Genomic DNA, 18,188 nt, shown 5'->3' with positions numbered 1-18,188 from the left:
TCTGGAGCTATTTCTTCCCTCTCTCTCTCTCTCTCTCTCTCTCTCTCTCTCTCTCTTTTTTTTTTTTTTTTTTGCGGGCCAATGGGGGTTAAGTGACTTGCCCAGGGTCACACAGCTAGTAAGTGTCAAGTGTCTGAGGCCGGATTTGAACTCAGGTACTCCTGAGTCCAGGGCCGGTGCTTTATCCACTGCGCCACCTAGCCGCCCCCTCTTCCTTCTCTTTTGCTGTCAAACTTCTTGCCCCTATTTCTTCATCACCCTCCAGTACTAGATGGCCCATCTCCCAAATAAAAGCCTGCCCCAATGTGGGAGAATCAGAACACTCAGCTCCCCATTGCCACTTTCAGACTCTCATTTTACCACCAGTACCCAGCAATCTTCTCTGAAGCTCTAGCCATTGGAATTTATCCCTCAATTTAGATATCAATGGCCATTATCTATTGACAAGACATTCCCCTTCCCTCCTCAGTGACTGGCTTATAGTCTTTCTATCCCATTGCCTCATCAGTAATAGTTAAAAGAATTGATCAGATAGATAGGAGAAGCAGAAAAGTAGTACAATGAAAATCTAAAGAGGAGAATGTATTTAGAAAACTATGTCTTGCCAAAACTCAACCCTGAATTACTCCAACCATTTTCATTTTCTGGCCACCATTTCCTTAGACTTTAGTCCTAGAATCAACATTGCCTGTGATATGTAAGCTTTCATCCTAAATTCTCCAGAACCAGGACTCCATGTCACTTCCTAGCTACCATTTCCAAACAATGCTGGCTCACCTACCACTTCCTGGCTAGCTCCTTTAGATATTGTCTTCCTCCATTAGAATGTAAACTCTCTGAGGACAGGAGTGATTTATTTGCTTTTATTTGTATTCTTGGCATTTAGCACTGTGGAAATGGGTACCTTGATTTGCTTGAGCCCCACAATAATCCAGGTAACCAGAACAACTGTATATTGACTGGTTTCATTGGCTAACAGACCAACCATCCTTTGCATGACCTAAAGTAAACCTAGCTGGACATTCAGTAACTCTGAAGCCAATCAAAGACTTATCTGACTGCAGGATATGAAGCTATGGATATGGACCTTATTTCACCAAGAATGCCTTTTGGTTTATATATGAAAGGCCACATCTTCCATCCCTGGAATTCCTCACACATACCACCACCACCCCCTTCCTTTGGGAGTAGGCCTTTCCAAGCCCACTTTTCTTCCAAATTCCTTAATTGCTTTTGTTTAAATTGTATATAAACCCTTGTAATCTATTGCATTGTGTCCTATCCAGCAATAGGCTGGGTAGTACCCTTGATCATGTTTGATTTTTTTCCCTTGCTTAATAAAACTGAGAGATATATGGGGAAAGTGCTCTCCTCATTGTAAACCGGCCATGTTGCTCAAGTTTCCAGGGCCCCCTCCTCCTGCCTTTTCCCCTTTCTCCTGAGCTGGAAGTTACAGTTGCCTAGGGCAGATAACAAGAAAGCCACAAAATCCCAGTACAATCAGAAGTTGTCTCACAAGGATGATTTCTCTCCAGAATCAAGGAAGTTAGGATACTAGCCCAAGCAGGTCCCTCTGTGTTTCCTAGTTAACCCCAAATTGTACTGCCCTTGATTAATAAGCCTCATGCATAGTATCTAACACACCCCTGGGTGGAGATTTAACATTATAATTAGACATGCGTCATATGATCAGGGTAGAGTTACATGTTTAGGAGTTAATATGAAGCAGGAGTGTCATGAAGAGTGTGCATCCAGAGTAGCCAGCCAGCAGGCGAAATGGGAGAGGGATTTTGTGTTAGATTTAAGGATAAAAATGGAAGTTTGCTGTGGCAAAGTGGGCCATTCTTCTATAGTATGTGCCCATTCTTGTAAGAATGTAATAAAGCCTTCATATATTCACCAAAAGGGAAAGTCCAGTATTTTTATTTCTGACAACACCTTTCTTTTAATTTTTACAGGCATTATCTTTCATTGGTTTTCCTTCCCTTTTAGGAAAAAAGGGAATTTAAATCTCAAGAACTGACCTTTTCCTCTGTTCTCTGGTCTTCCCCTTTGGGGAAAGAGAGATCTAAATTCCATTAAGAGTGTTTGTCTTGGTTTATAGCACATAGTAAAGGGCAATATGTGGCACACTGAATAGAGCACTGGGCCTGGAGTCAGGAAGACCTGAGTTCAAATCTAGCTGCAGACACTTCTAACTATGTGACCCTGAGCAAGTTACTTAACCCTGTTTGCCACAGTCTCCTAACCTGTAAAATGAGCTAGAGAAGGAAATGGAAAACCACTCTAATATCTTTGGGAAAACAACAAGAAGAAGCACATAGAAAATGCTTAACACCTACTGTATTGGTCTGTCTCTCAATCTATCATCTACCTACCTTCTTTGCTCTTATCACCTGCTATTGAATGGAGTTAAAGAAAATATTAAAATTGCTGATGGTATCCTGTACAAAATTATGTTATCTAATCACAACTGGGCCCTCATTACTGAAAGGCAATCATTGTAAACCTCCCTAATCTATTCATTATTTCTTCTTCATAGAAATTGTTCTAGACTTATTTCTTTTCAAGTCTCCCACAGCATTCTTTCTCCTACTCCTCTGAGGAGCTCACCTTATACTTTAAAAAAAAATTGGAGCCATTCCCCTAGAATTACCTCTTCTCCCCCCATCCTTTACTCACATCACTCATCTATCTTTCCCAACTATCTCCCCCTTGACTCCAGGCTCAGAGAAAGAAGTAGCCCATCTTGCCAAGGCTGACCTCCTTACATATATCCTTGATCCCACCCCACCCCATATTCTATAACAGATTGTTTCCCTTACCACAGAATCACAGATTTAGAGCTAAAAGACACCTTAAAGCCTGATTAATTCAATCCCATCATTATATAAATAAGGGAACTCCAGGTCCAACACTTTATCCACTATACCACCTACGGCCACCTCAGTCCCACTCTCTCTTATCTTGAATTTCTCACAATCTACTGACTCCTTTCATATTGTTTACAAATACTGCCTCGTCTCTTCCATCCTTAAAAACCCCTCACTTGTTTCTACATCCTCAGTAGATCATCATCTTATATCTCTCCTTTATTATCTCTCATATCCTTTAGTATCTCTTCTTATATCTCTCTTTTGGGATAAACTCCTGGAGAAAGTTGTCTCAGCCAAGTTCCTTCACTTCTCTTGTTTTCAAACTCTCTACAATTTTGCTTCCTAAAACACTATGCCATCATCATCCCACAGTCAATAGACTAATGCAGGGGTTAGCAACTATACCCTGTGGAACAGCTTTTGTAAAGTCCAGTAGCTTAGAATGGTTTTCACATGTTAAATGAAGTCGTATACTATTAAAAAATTGAAAATCATTCTTAGCTCACTGTCTGTACAAAAAAAAAAATAGGAGGTCTTAGGATTTGTTCTCAAGCAAGACTCTAGAGTAGCGGCTTCCTATTACCTCTGGGATCTAATATAAAATGTTCTCCTTGACACTGAAACCTCTTCACAACCTGGTACTTCCTACTTTTCCAATTTTTTTACACTTTCTTCCCTTCCACAGAGTGACACTTATCTGTCTGCTGTTCCTCATACAGGGCAACACTCCCTCCTCACCTCTGATCCCTGGCTTTTCTTTGAAGATTCACCTGAAATTCACTTTCTCCATAAGGCCTTTCCTAGTCAACCCTAATTTCTTTTAGTTCATTCTCCTCTATCCATCTACTCTACTTGTATGTCCTATGAACCTAGCTTTTTCTATATCATTTATATCTTTGAAATGTGAGGGGTTTTTGAGGACAAAAGCTGTGTTGTCTTTCTTGGATGCCTAGTTCTTGGTGCAGTGCTTGCTATGCAGTAATCACTAAAGAGATGTGTTGACTGACATTTGACTCTGACTAAGCAGCAGTCAGAGGATTCTCTTAAAACATTCATGTTTCTTATTAATAGCAGTCACATATTGTTAAAATAAATTTAAGTGAACAATATATAATCTTCTGTAATACTTGCTAATAGGTTAAAGGTATTTCAGTAGTTTTTCCTATTACAATTCTGGAGTCACATATCTGAATAACTTTCTTTTGGAAGCAGTTAAGGCAGAAGTTTTACTTTTCTCCATAGGATTGTGAATGTCTGGATAGATGATCTGGCTTCCTTACTTTTTTTAAAGGCAAGAAAACCTAAAAGAAACATTGCACTTAAGATCATAAAAATCCCCATGGTGCAGAAAAAAGAAATTACCTTAAAGTAAACCATATATACAAATGAGTCTCTAAAAGAAAAATCAGATTCTTAACTAAAATTCATTCAAATTTGTTCTTAATATACAAGCTGTTTAAACAAGTAATGTTTTTGTAATTGTATATCAACTTTCCAAAGGTGGCATTCAATTTTGGCATAGTGGTCAAAAAGAAGAATTCTTTATTCTCCCACGATGTTTATTTTCTTTGAGTTTTGTAGCAATATCTTGCAAAAACATTCCAAGGGTATGTCTTTTCTGTTCTTCACTGGTTTCTTTGTAAAGGTCATGAGAAAGGGTGATTTTTCTTTTTCCTTTTCAAAATGACATGAAGTTCCCATAGCACACCTTAATCTATATATGAAGCCTTTCCAGGGGATAAAGTATAAGTGTTATGATTTATTGATGTACATTTAAGCAAGTTTTGGAGAGTGTGAGTATAATTATGTGGGATTTTTGAAGTTTAGCCCCAGTTAACAGTGTCAGGATATGAGGAGAAAGTAGAGAGAAATGTCTTGCTTTTATTATCTAGTTCCTAGAAGGTCCCAAAAGAACATGTTTAGTTTGGATAATAAACTGCTTCCATGACAACGAGCATCCTCCCTCACCAGTGCTATCCTGGGCATTACCAATATTGTCTCCATTAGGGACACCATCATGAATCAATGGGTGAAAACAGCATACACCAACAAAGACTGCTCCCTAGTAAAGCTGTCATTTCTGCATGCACCAAGCATTCTGGCAGTACAGAAAGCTGGAGTTTTGTTTTTATCTGATTTTTAATCATAAAGAAGAAGTCGATAGGCTTTTACTGTATGCTGTGGACTCCTTTTGCATTCTGGTCAAGTCTATTAGACCCCTTTCTTAGAATAATATTATTAAATGCACAAAATAAATTCCATAGGATTAAAAAGGAAACAAATTATATTCAAATATATTATATATTGTTTATACATTGTTATAAACATAATATATATTATTTCTATGTAGGTATTGTATGAATGTAATATTTATATATGTATTATACATGTATTATTTATATATATGTACTGTGTATATGTATTTCTTATATATACCATTGTATATATGTCTGTGTATGTATGTACACACATATACATGCATACATACACACACATACATGTACAAATGTACACACAACTTCACAGGCTCCAAATTAAGAACCCCTGATCTAAAGGTTATAATTAGATACAGTATCTTAATTCTAATGACAGAAAATGAATCTGGGTGTTTTCCCTGTTCCCTTTTAAAGCTTATCTCCAAGTTCTTAAATCATAGCCAAAAAAAGAGGTAGCATTTTTGCTTGTTTGTTTTGGCTAAGCTCTAATATATTCAAAAAATACTCTATGATACCAGCTCATGGTGACAGATGGAAGAGATATCAAATCTTGTGGTTCCCACGTGCCATCTTAGTCCTGGAAGGCATTTCATTATTGATTATTTTTCACTGTCCACAGAGCCATCCAAGCTGTCAGTCCCCTGAAAGATTGATGCCATTTATTGGTCCCAACCAAAATGCACTATCAAAAAATGTATAGTGACAGCCCAATATTGGCAGCTGACACCAGATTCTTCTGTCTTGTCAGAGAGCTGTCAAAGAAGGCAATAGCAGAGCTGGGACTTTCAAGGCATCCTATCCAAGTCAATTCAGAATTTGGCCATCTAGCCTGTGTAACCTCATGTCAATAAAACATCAAGCTTCATATCAATTAGAGGCACAGAAAGCTGCAGTGGGGCCTAAACCTTCCCTCTGGTTGGACAGCTTTTTGCAAGCCACTGCCATTATTTTCTAGCTGCCAGACAGCTCCTGTTCCCCTGAGTAGAGAAACATTTGAAGGGGGGACGGGGGACAATTGAACACTGGCTAAGCCAGAGGAAAATTTCCATGGCTCAAAGAAGCTCAATTTCAAGCAATATAATCTCCAAGTGATAATAAGTGATGGTAGATAATCGACTATAGTAGTGTGGAGCCTCATAGAAGCAAAGGTATCTATGCCAAAAAGGTATGCTGTTGTCACCATGAGGTATGATGAATATGAGGACAATGTTCATGAGAAACTGAGTCAGACCAATGGTCTATTCACTCCAAGAGTTAGTCTCTTTCAGAATTACTCAGGGACTTCTGTAACACCAAGAGACAGGGAACATCTTGTGGGGAAAAAAGGTATCCAATTATTTTTTTAAAATATATACTCCGGGCAGCTACGTGGTACAGTGGATAGAGCACTGGCCCTGGATTCAGGAGGACCTGAGTTCAAATCTGGCATCAGACACTTAATTACTAGCTGTGTGTAGCTGTGTGACCCTAGGCAAGTCACTTAACCCCAATTGCCCCCCCACACACACACACACATATACTCCATTTCTTTTGGACCTAATCTTGCTCTCTTTTCTCCTTTTTCTCCTCTTCTTACTTTTCTTCCTTTTTCACTCCCCCCCTCACCAGATTTGGAAGATAAGAAAGGAAATCCTCTAAAATTTCACAGTAAAATCTGATTCTAACTGCCCTGTTTGACTATCAGGCTGTTTTTTCTTAAGGCAAAAACTATATTTTTGAAACCTCTATTCCAGCACCTTGACCTATTCCTTACTCAAAAAAGACATAATGTTCCTTAATTAAAGTTTTCTGAAAACAACAATACCATCTATAATATCACTGAAAGGTGGTCTTATGATCTCTGATAATCTTTACAATGATTTAGTCCAGCTCAATCATTTTACATATGAAATTGTAGAGTGACATCCAAAGAAAATACACTAAAGAGATGTTTCAACTGTCATGTATAATACCATTAGGCAAATGAAATATGTAAGTGTTACTGGATGGGGGTAGGGAGGAATTAGGGAGGGGGATTGTATTTGTGCATGGCTGACCTTACTACATATAGGCATTTTAGAACATTACATGTGGAATTGGGCAGCTAGATGGCACAGTGGATAGAGTGCCAGGCCTGAAGTCAGGAAGATACATCTTCCTGAGGTCAAATCTTATCTCAGGCACTTATTAGCTGTGTGACCCTGGACAAGTAACTTAACTCTGTTTGCCTCAGTTTCCTCATCTGTAAAGTAAACTAGAGAAGGAAATGGCAAAACACTCCAGTATCCTTGGCCAAGAGAACCCCAAAATGGAGTCACAAAGAAGAGGACACTATCTGGAATGACTGAACACATATGGAATATGATTTTAGATTTGCCAATAAGGTCTTCTTCCCGACAAAACAAAACAAATAGAATAAAATGCTCCCTCATCCTCTTGCATATATTTGAAATTTCATGGTCATGCATGCTCTTTGGTCTACGAATACAACTACTAGGTCAGTATCCAAAAAGAGATAAAAAACGAAAAAGTTAAAGGGCCTATATCTACAAAAAATATTTATGGAAGCCCTTTTCTGGTGCAAAGAAGTCAAAATTGGGAAGATGGGGGCAGTTAGGTGGTACAGTGGATAGAGCACTGACCCTGGAGTCAGGAGAACCTGAGTTCAAATCTGGTCTCAGACGCGTGACACTAGCTGTGTGATCCTGGGCAAGTCACTTAACCCTCATTGCCCCCCTCCCCCGAAAAAGAAAAAAAAGTTCAAAATTGGCCATCAATTGGAGAATGGCTGAACAAATTGTGAGATGAGATTATGATGAAACACTGTTGTGCTGTAAGAAATGATGAGCAGGATGCTCTCAGATAAACCTGGAAAGAATAACATGAGCTGATGCAAAGTGAGATGTACTATATACAAAGTAACAGCAATATTGTAAGATGATCAGCTATGAATGACTTGGCTGTTCTCAGCAGTGCAGTGATCCAAGACAACTCCGAAGGACTTATAAAAAATGTGATTTTCTTCAGTACTTTTTGTCTGTTTTCTTTCACAACCTGACTAATGTGGAAATGTTTTGCATGACTACATATGTATAACTTATATTGAATAGTTTGAATTCTTAAGGGGGGAAGGAGGAAGAGAATTTGGACAAAAAGTTTTTAAAATGAATGTTAAAATTGATTTTACATGTAATTGGGAGAAAAATAAAATTCTAAATAAATGAAAAAAAAAAGAAAAAAATTCATGGTCAGAGATTCCTTCCTTTTTTCCTGAAATTTTATTCTGTATTCAAATAAAAAACTCCCTGAAAAGAAATAATATGTTAAACTTTATTTAGTATTATCAACGTTTGTGAATGTTTGGAATATCCCTTCAGTAAGAGCCAGCTTTGACAGGAGGGAGGAGGGACACACCATGTGGATCATGGGAAGGAAGCACCAGAGAGGAGGCAAAGGAAGGATGCAGAAAGAGAGAGATAGGGGCTCCAGAAACTAAACTCTATGGACTCACAATTTCACTTAGGGCTTGCCCGCTAACTGCCCTACATTTATTCCTTAACAGTTGTGTTAATCATCTTCTCACAGCCCAGTTAGCCTTAAAGTGAGGCATAAACTGTGTTTCACAGCTGACACATAGCCCCTAATACCAACCTACTCACTTGTGTATAAATGCAGCCTCTCACATGCAAAGGGAATTAGAATAACAAAGCCTTCTCTGCAAGCTTCAAATGATGTGGAGGTCTTTCTGTAGCATGTCCCACTTCCCCCCAACCAGTGTGTGCATAAATATGTTGTGTTTGGAAACATTCCATATCCTCTTTTGGAAGGACTCATTGCTATAAAAAACAGTATTCAGAATCTAATCCCAACCTTGTCCAGCTAGTGGCACACTTCCCAAAGAGGCACAGCTCATGGGTCTAGTACATTCCCCCTCTGGCACTGAGACTGAAAAGAAGAGACACATCTATTTCGACAATGAGCAAGAATAGGGTAGCTGATTTAGCTTTGACCAGCAGGGCAGCCAGGAGCTCTGTCTTGGCTAATAAGAATATAAACAGGCCAAGTGTTGAGAGTTGATCTGACTCAAACACCACAAATATCTTATGGTATGGCTTTTGTGGTCTCTGATTTATGATTCTTGTTCTCCAGGGAGTTGAAATATTGCTGCCTATTGTGGGAACTTGAATTATGATATTTTCTACAAGAAACTAACCATTTTGAAATTTGTGGACCACTAAAGATACTTTCATAGCAATGCATACATTGAAATGGTAACTCTTCATCTCTGAATAGAAATCTCACCCACAGGATCTTTATTTTATTTATGGGTGATAAAGAGAAGAATGGAACAGGCCCTTTGAAGCATTCCCTCTATGTTTGTATTATGGGCTAGGCAGCTATAATTTAATGGATCCATCTCCAAGATTGAAAATTACCCAAGGGAAGGAATTTTTATGTTTCTCTAACATCTACTATGAATGCATATGATGTCCTTCACACATTAGGATGTTATATTTTACCCACCCTCCTTTTTTTATTCCAGTAGCAGAGGTCATCTCCTCTCCCTCTCTGGCCTACCTCACCCTGATGATTGATAGCTGAAGCTAGAAAGGTGACTGGCTAGGATGCGGCTATATTTACTCTGTCATTATGGAGGAGAGTGTCTCTTTGTGTAAGACCTAGTCTCCAATTGTAGTATGCTTTGGCAAAGGATGATGAGAGTAGAAAGGCGAGGCTGAGAGTGAGAGCAGTGAAACTCTTATCTTGCTATTGTCACACCTTTACTCATCCCCTACAGTTCAGAGAAAAGGCAATTCATATTGCCAGGTGTGTGTTTTTTTTTCCTTTGAATATTTTAAATCCTTTGCACGCAGACTATGTGATGGATGACTTGTTGTCCATTTCACACTGAGCACCAATGCAGCCTGTTTGTGGATAACAGATTTGCCTGCTGTTAAGCAGGCCCAGCATATGATATCTTTGCTGAAATTGAGAGGCAGAATGGTGTAATGAAAAGAACACAAAACTTGGATCCAAACGAGGTAGGTTCAAATCCCAGCTCCCATTCTAGCTGTCAGCTCAAATTCCAGCACTGCTATTTACCATCTGTGTGACTTTGGGAAAATCACTTAACCTGTTCGTTTCAGTGACTTAACTCTAAAAGGAAAATACTACCAATTGGGCAACCTACATCACAGAACTTGGTTGTTATGAGGATGAAATGAGAATGGTTACAGAGTACTTTGTAACTGTAAAGCACTATAGAAAATAAGGTGTTATTATCTCAGACTACCAGAAACATTGACTTACCTGCTGTCATTACTTCCTAGAAGTCAAAGATTATGGACAGTATTTTATGTTTATTTCTTTACTTCTTTTATGTTTGCAAGGCACTTCAAATGTTATATCACAAGAGATCTTCAAGGTCACCTATTGCAATCATTCCTTTCAAAAATGAAAAAATGAAGCACAAGAAGGTTAAATGATTTTCCCAGAGTCGCCTAGGTACAAAATAGTGGAGCTAGGATTAACTGGATACTAATCCTTCCTTACACCACACTGTTTCATCATCTTCCTCTTTCCCTCCAACATCCCTATAAGGTAAGTTCCATAGGACATCAATGGATTTGTGACCTCATTGATATGAATATTCTTTCCAATGATGCAATTGAAATCCAAACATACCTTCCCATGCTATATCATTCTCGTGAATGTCCCCCCAGACATTCACCCCTGAGTGATATATCTGACATTCTAGGGGATTATCTGCAGATCCCTTGACATGGTCAACATACCAATGGAGCATCAAGGTTGTCCAGTCATTTATCTCTCACTGTGATCAGTCTATCTTCTTTTTCAGTCTCTCAAATATGTTCTCTTCTCTTCTATGACACTGCTACCTTGCTAGTGGAGACCCTCACCACCCTATGCCTGGACTAGTGCAATATCTTTCTGGTGAGTCTGCTTGCAACAAGCCTCTCCTCACTACAATTCAACCTCCACTCAACCACAGAAATTATTTTCCTAAATAACATATCTGATCATGTCACTCTGCTACTCGATAAACTCCAGTGGCTCCCTATTGCTTCCAGGATCAAATACAAAATGCTCTGTTTGACATTCGAAGCCCTTCATAACCTAGCCCCCTCCTACCTTTCCAGTTTTCTTACATTTTATTCCCCAAATACTCTTCCATCCAGTGACACTAGCCTCCTCATGGTTCCACAAATGAGACCTTACATTTGTCCATTCCATGCATTTTCTCTGGTTATCTCTCTTTCCTGGAATGTTTTCTTTCTTCAACTCTGCCTACTTACTTCCCTGCCTTCTTTTTAGTCCCAGCTAAAATCTCATCTTTTACAGGAAACCTTTCTCAACCCCTTGTGATTCTAGTACCTTCCTTCTACTAATTATTTCCTATTTATCCTGCATATAGCTTTATTTGTATATATTTGTTTGCATGTTGTCTCCCCTGTTAGATTGTAAGGTCCTTGATGACAGGGACTTGTTTTTTGCCTCCTTTGTATACCACTGCTCAACACAGTCCCTGGCACATAGTAGGTAGGTACCTAAATGTTTATCAATTGATTGAATCATACATTTCTTTCAAGTTCTCCTTGATACCACTTCTCCTTCATAATTCTTTGTTTATAATTCACTATAGGGGCAGCTAGGTGGTGCAGTGGATAGAGCACTGGCCCTGGATTCAGGAAGACCTGAGTTCAAATCTGCCCTCAGATACTTACTAGCTGTGTGACCCTGGGCAAGTCACTTAACCCTCATTGTCTCCTTTCCCCCAAAAAATATCATTATAATTCGCAGTAGCCTGAATTTGTTCACTTTACACTGCATTGCCTTTTGGATGATCCCCAACTTTAATTCCCCTGATAATGCTGTGTGCATAGGTTCTTTTCTTACTCCATCCTAGATTTGTGACCAGGGACTGGGTAGTTAGCAAAAAGCTGCCAGTTGTCACCTATCGCTGTCATAGTGTCTTGGTGAGTGGTGGGTATGGGTCTGCTACCTCATCTTGCCCTGGTGTATAGCCTTTCTCTGAGTACTAGAATGTTCTATGCACAGTATACTTTTGGCCTGTCCCTGTCCACAAACCTCCCTGTCTTTCTCCCTATGTTGAGCTGGGCTGAATAAAAGAATCACTCTGACTTTTTCTGGATTTCCTCATCAAGATTTGGTGTGCTGCATTTCCTAGATCTGATTGGAGGAGTTTGTGGAGAGGAGCTCACTCCATTGCTTCTCATCACTCCACCAACCTGGCTCTGCCTTTTGTTTAAATGTGTTAAATCACTATTCCCTACTCATGATTATCTTTTGTGGAATCAGAGATTAGTGGGAAGTTGACTAAGTGAAGGAGGGGCTTTCCTTCTGAAACAGACTCACACCCCTAGATCAGGGATATTTTAGGGTTAGCAGATAGTGAAAATTTTAGTCTTACATTCCTCCTTGGAAACTGGGGAGAAGAAAGCACCCATCCTCAGTGGATCTAGCTTCTACTTGTGCCACAGTGGTCCCAGCTAGGCTGCTAAGGAGTCTGTCTATGATATATATGGAGAAAGAGAGACATAGACATACAGAGAGAAAGACAGAGACAGAGACAGTGAGAAAGAAAGAAACGGGCAAAACCAGATAGCTTTGCAGACTATGTATCTGACTGTTTATCAGTGTAGAAAATAGGTTTTCTTTACCTGTTTGATTTGCTGAAATAGATAATATAGGTATTATTATAACATACTGCCACTTCCCAATATGCTTAAGGAAGTTCTCTTCAGTTCGTAATGCAAGAGTTCTGGATAGAGCACCGGCCCTGGAGTCAGGAGGACCTGAATTCAAATCCGGCCTCAGACACTTAACACTTACTAGCTGTGTGACCCTGGGCAAGTCACTTAACCCCAATTGCCTCACTAAAAAAATATAATGCAAGAGTTCCTAATGTACCTGGCAACATTCCATCTTTCTCCCATATCTATCACTGTAAATGAGTTTCATCATCTGTGACTTCATTGTGGGACTCTTCTGCTCTCTAGGAATTCATGATGGGTAACCTTGATCTACTCTTTGATATTAAATATAACACACAGATGTCACCAGTCAAAAAGAGGGAGGCAGTTTCCATAACAATTCCAGACATTCCCAAGATGGCAATGCCAAATATTATGAAGTACAGGTTAGAATAGCTTCAGATTTTCATTTTGGTGACTGGCCATTGCAAATGATCCTGACAGGGATGACATGAACTTCATCAACAGACATCTATTAAATATCTACTATGTGATAATCACTCTCTAAGGTAACAATATAAAGATGAAACAGTCCCTACCTACAAGAGATTTGTCCCCTACCCACCCACACTCCCACCTCCATAAAATATAAACAAGTTTTAATTTATGAACAGGATATCTTTCAAATTAACATTTCTCTAGGGGGAAGAAAAATTGATATGATTTGTTTGCACAAGTATAATGATTATGCTTCTTCTTGCAAAAACTGAAAAAGATTCCATTTTAGGATAAATAGGGGAAAGATTTGATTTCATCCTTTTGGGGCACATAAGGAAAGAATGGAGTCTCATGATTTGTGAATTTCTGGAAGTTGCCAGAGGAGTTAGATATGCCCTCTGGCAAATGCATAATGCCTCTTCCCCAAACACTGCTCATATTGCCAGCTATTTTCATTCCAGATGGACAGTCTCAAGTGGATGTATTGGATCTTTGTTCCTAATGGGAAGAGTTTGAAAAAAGAAGACTATCAACTCTTATTTTCTGGAAATACCACAGATTCAGTACCACCATTTTGGGATTTACACTGTTATTGGTTTCATAGAATTGGAGCTTCTGTGAAGGGAATTCCAAAGAAGGTACCTAGGGAATTACTAATGTAACATGCAATCTTCTTGCAGACAACTGAAGCACAGAATATCATTTATTCCATGCCAAATGTACCTTGTGTCAGAGTTGCTGTTGCTGTTTGTCCTTTGTACTCAAAAAAAGATCAGAAACATGGGGTCAAGGTACAGTTGCCTTCTGAACCAATCAGCCACAGTTTAATACACTGTATTGATTGTTAGGGTAATATCATAAAAATGCATCCAGTAGACTCTGTACTCAGGCTTAATGGAGGAAAAAATACATTTGCATGTTAATATACATAATTCATTAATTGTTCCATCAATAATCCTTATTAAGCACCTACATTCTGCTAGAAACTATGGGAGAAAAAAGAAAACTTCCATTCAATGCTAACATATAAGAAAATTAAAAATATTCAAAAAGAAAATTCAAGATAATTTGGGTTAGGGGGAAACACTAGTAGGCATCAGGAAAAGCCTCATGTAGGAGGTGACACAGGCTAAGTTCTGAAGAAGGCTATATATTTAAAAGTAATAGTGGAGGTAGCTAGGTGGTGCAGTGGATAAAGCACTGGCCCTGGATTCAGGAGGACCCGAGTTCAAATCTGGTCTCAGACACTTGACACTTACTAGCTGTGTGACCCTGGGCAAGTCACTTAACCCTCATTGTCCTGCAAAAAAAAAAAAAGTAATAGCAAGTTGTTCAATATAGATTTGCAGTTTCATGTGTAATCATCTTTTTTTTTTTGGCAAGGCAATTGGGGTTAAGTGACTTGCCCAGGGTCACACAGCTAGTAAGTGTCAAGTATCTAAGGCCAGATTTGAACTCAGGTCCTCCTGAATCCAAGGCCAGTGCTTTATCCACTGTACCACCTAGCTGCCCCTGTAATCATCTTTTTAAAATTATACTAGATTACAGAAATGTTTGTTTTATTCCACAAATTTAAAAATAAACAAACAGATCGATAGATAAATGAATGAATGAATGAATAAATAAATAGTTTTTAAAAGCTCAGGGTTATGAGAAGAAACAATGAGGAGAAAATGTGTTCTAGGCACTGGGAGAACAGCCTGTGCAAAGGTATGGAGATAAAAATAATATTGCATATGAGAAATAGCCAGAAGGCTAATTCAACTGGACCATAGAGTACATAAAGGAGAGTAATGCATAATGATCCTGGAATAACCTTTAGTATCAAAAGTACAATGAAAAGTCAATAAAGCATAAAGAAACCCTTGTAGTTTGTATTTGTTTGTGTCATCCCCAAATTAACAAACCACAGTCACACATTTGAGCCCCCCCAAAATCAAAGGATAGTATTCTGACCTTTCCTGAACCCTCTCTACATTGGCCTGGCACTTCAGTTAGCTTATCCTCATATCTTCCAGGTCATGGATTATAACCTTTCCTAATTAAAGGATTTTTTTAGAGCACATGCTGCCAACCTCAAATCACAGCCTCTTCTCCCACCTCCATCGTGTCTACTAGGTTCTCCTGATCAAACTCAAACATCATCAATCAGAGGCTGCACAAGTTGTTTGTATCAATGGCTATGTGTTGACTGCAAACCCCAGTTTTTGCCTAACTCTGAGCCTAACTAGACTAAGAAGGTGATTGATAGAGCTGTCAGACTCATGGATCAATCAACCCCCTTATTTTCAGGGGGAATTTTTCACTATTGATTTAACTCTTCAATATGAGTTACTTTAATTCTGCTTTTTTTCTCCTCTTTTACAATGTTTTGACTATTTGGTGTTGTTCCAGTCTTATCCTTGAATATTTTACTCTTCTTCACACTGATTCCCATTGCTGGCTGTCCACCCCACTAACACCAAAGCAGGCCTGGCATGCAACTGAACTGAGGCTTCATTTTCAGCTAGAAACCTCACTAATGCTCAATATGGCTAGCTTCTCATGTGGGATTTCTTGACACAGTTGTCTGGTTTTTTTGTTGTTGTTTATTTCTTTATAATTTGCTAATAGTTTAGCAAATTTGCCTAAATTCAGTGCTCTTCATCTCTGAATTGCTTCTGAGAGTTATGTTCTCTGTGTGACTTCCCAGGTGCAGCTACCATATAAAGACTCCATCTGTGTATTAAGCATTTTTATGACAGTCATTCATGTTTGACCTTCCTTCCCTGAAAGCAAAACCATGGTTTCTACTTGAAGACAACCAAAGAAAAATACATTTCCTGCCCTCCTATTCTCATTATCAGTGTTGTAGCTAGTGATTTGAGGTGCTTACGAGTAGTAGAAGTGCCATTTCATGCAGGGTGTGCTCACTGGAGGAAAATGTGACCCACATTGAGGCCACCACCACCAGGGACCGGGCTGGAAAAAGAAGTATTTTTGAGGCAGCTAGGTGGCACGGGAAGCACTGGCCCTGGATTCAGGAGAACCTGAGTTCAAATCTGACCTCAGATACTTTACACTTACTAGCTATGTGACCCTGGGCAAGTCACTTAACCTTCATTGCCCTGCAAAAAAAAAAAGTATTTCACCTACAATTCAGAAGTGGCATTAATTTGCAACAAGACAGTGCTATAAATCTCCTTACCTGGCATAAAGTTCTGATCGCTGCATCCTAGGTATAGCTCCAATTGTATTTAATGTATGTTCTCCTAGAGGTGGCCTTAATAATCTAATTTTTAAGTCCAGAAGAGAACACTAAGAATGGAGTAACTATGCATCATTTGGAGACCCTGAAGCAGAGTACTGAAAAATGTATGCTTCATTTAACAAGGAGATAAAACCATGAGGAACTTACATCAGAAAAAATGTCTCATGTTAACACAAATGTTTGTCATAAGAAAAAATGTTTCATATGTTAGTAAAAAGAGAATGACATTTGGCTCTCAAACAGTACAGTCTGAAATCTAATGAAAATGTGTTTAATATATCCAGATCACATATTGTAAGCCTGTAGGCCTGTGCATCTTAATTTCAAATGTTACTATATTAAATTATATTCATGTTATAATTAATTTTCTACCGACTCAATAAAGTCTCCTGAGTATATGTAATAGACATAGGAAGTGGTAGTAACAACAACTAACATTTATGTAGCAAAGGCTGTTGCCCACATGTAGTATGGGGTGCCCTTGTATAGTTCATATAGGCAGAAGAGACATCTCCAGCCTCTTCTCCCCCAACCCTTCTCCAAGAGAGACTTTAATTCTTGCCAGAAGGGGAAACAGGAGGTTGGGTCCAGAAGCTTTACTGTTCTGTTCTTTTCAGAGAGAGAGGAGGTACTAGGCTAGAATTATATCTCTCTACTCACTTAAATATTTTTAGTCTAGATGATGTGATTTTCTGGTTTAAACTTTTTAAAATTTATTTTATTATTTTCCAGTTACATATAAAGATAGTTTTCAACATTTGTTTTCACAAGATTTTTAGTTCCAAAATTTTTTTCTCCCACCATCTCTTCTCTCCCTCCTCCCCAAGACGGAAAGCAGTCTGATATAGGTTGTAACTGTACAATCACATTAAACATATTTCTACATTAGTCATCTTGTGAAAGAAGAATCAGAGCAAAAGGGAAAAACCTCAAAAAAGAAGGAAAACAAAAAAAAAACACAGTCCAAAAGTAGAAACAGTATGTTTCAATTTGTATTCATAATTCATAGTTCTTTTTTTCTGGATGTGGAGAACATTTTCTATCATGAGTTCTTTGAAACTGTTTTGGATCGTTGTACTGCTAAGAAGAGCCAAATCTATCCCCATTGTTCAACACACAATGTTGCTGTTACTGTGTACAATGTTCTCCTGGTTCTGCTCCTCTCAGTCAGCATGAGTTCATGTAAGTCCTTCCAGGTTTCTCTGAACTCATCCTGCTCATCATTTTTTACAGCACAATAGTATTCCATTACATTCATATACCACAACTTGTTTAGCCTTTCCCCTATTGATGGGCATTCTCTTGATTTCAAATTCTTTGGCACTACAAAGAGAGCTGCTATAAATATTTTTATACATGTGGGTCTTTTCCCTTTTCTATGGTCTGGGATACAGACCTAATAGTGGTATCCCTGGGTCAAAGGGTATGAAAAATCTCTGGTTTAAACTTTTGATCACTTTCATTAATGGGGAAAGTAGAACCCCATGTTTTATATTCCCCAAAACTTGACTCCCTTTCCCACCAAATATGAATTCCACAATGAACACACATATAGGGACACAGCTTGGTATAGAGACATGATAGAGACTGTCGGCTTCTCTCATGTCAGTTTCTTCCCAGTGTCTTTCCTTTT

This window comes from Dromiciops gliroides, chromosome 4 (genome assembly GCF_019393635.1).
Source record: "Dromiciops gliroides isolate mDroGli1 chromosome 4, mDroGli1.pri, whole genome shotgun sequence".
Taxonomy (NCBI): Eukaryota; Metazoa; Chordata; class Mammalia; order Microbiotheria; family Microbiotheriidae; genus Dromiciops; species Dromiciops gliroides.
Note: the sequence above shows the minus strand (reverse complement) of the source record.